The sequence below is a fragment of the Echinops telfairi genome, unplaced genomic scaffold (assembly GCF_000313985.2).
Source record: "Echinops telfairi isolate 266 unplaced genomic scaffold, ASM31398v2 ScPeMD7_7475;HRSCAF=8513, whole genome shotgun sequence".
NCBI classification, from domain to species: domain Eukaryota; kingdom Metazoa; phylum Chordata; class Mammalia; order Afrosoricida; family Tenrecidae; genus Echinops; species Echinops telfairi.
Window position 1 is genome coordinate 12,024,968 of NW_022111379.1, and position 1,022 is coordinate 12,025,989.

The 1,022-nt window shown below is 41.8% G+C and overlaps 1 protein-coding gene across 1 annotated transcript in view; it reads left to right on the forward strand.

Annotated features, from left to right (window-relative positions):
- ETFA (electron transfer flavoprotein subunit alpha) overlaps window positions 1-1,022 on the forward strand; it is an 83,474-nt gene that overhangs the window by 13,104 nt on the left and 69,348 nt on the right. The window lies entirely within an intron of this gene.

Consider the following 1,022-nt stretch of genomic DNA (forward strand, 5'->3'; position numbering starts at 1 on the left):
AGTATATACGGTATCCTTTTTAATCTTCTTACTGGAAATTTTTTTTTATTGTAGGGGGGAAAGTTATTACAGATACTTAATTTGGCAGCAGCCAACGTCTCATTTTCTTGACTTTCCTGATGTTTATTGAGTAAACAGAAAAAGGAGGAGAAGATAAGGAATGTATATCTGCTGTATACAAAGCATTAATTCCTTCTTGCATATCCACGCATGGTGGCCTCTTCCTCCCCACCCCCAGCTTCAACTGGCCTTAGAAGTATTGTTACCTGGTTTAGTCTTGCCTACTGAGGAGTAGAGTCTCTGGCGCCCAGCTCTAGGGTTAGATTCAGCAGGGGTAGAAGGGGTTTAGAGAGTGGGGAGAAGTTTGGGAAAGAAATGGTAGAGGTAAGTAGCTTAGAGCTAAGAAGGGTCGCTATCCTGTTGAAGTGGGCAGAACCTGGCTCAGTGTCCCATGGAAACCACAGCTGGAGTACATTCTGTTTTACTTCCAACGAGAAGGATTTTGCAAGGAACTTTGTTGAGGATGAGTGCAAAGATTTAGGTACAAGGATGATCTTTGCATTATTTATAATAACTAAAATTTTCTATTGTGCCAAGTTTCTGTAAAAACCTAAAACTCAACCCACTGTCAAACTGTCTGTGTCAGCAAAAGCCCGGCTGGTGCCATGATGCAGGTGGCTGGCTGTTAACTGAAAGGTCGGTAGTTGGAAGGAAGATGCGGCAGTCTGTTTCCATGAAGATGTACAGTCTTTGGAACCAGATGGGGCAGTTCCATTGTGTTCTACAAGGGGTACCCCCCAAAACTGGAATCTACCCCCCAAAACTATATTTAAAATTTTTCATAAAACAACCATATCACCTTCAAAGTACTCTCCATTACACTTAATACACCTGTTAAATCTGATTCCATTCTTGGAAACATTTTTCACACTTACCTGTTTGGATGACTGACAGCACCTCCTGTTTTTTTCCACCTCTTCTGTCTCATCCAATCATTGTTCTTTCATGCCCCTCTTCATTCT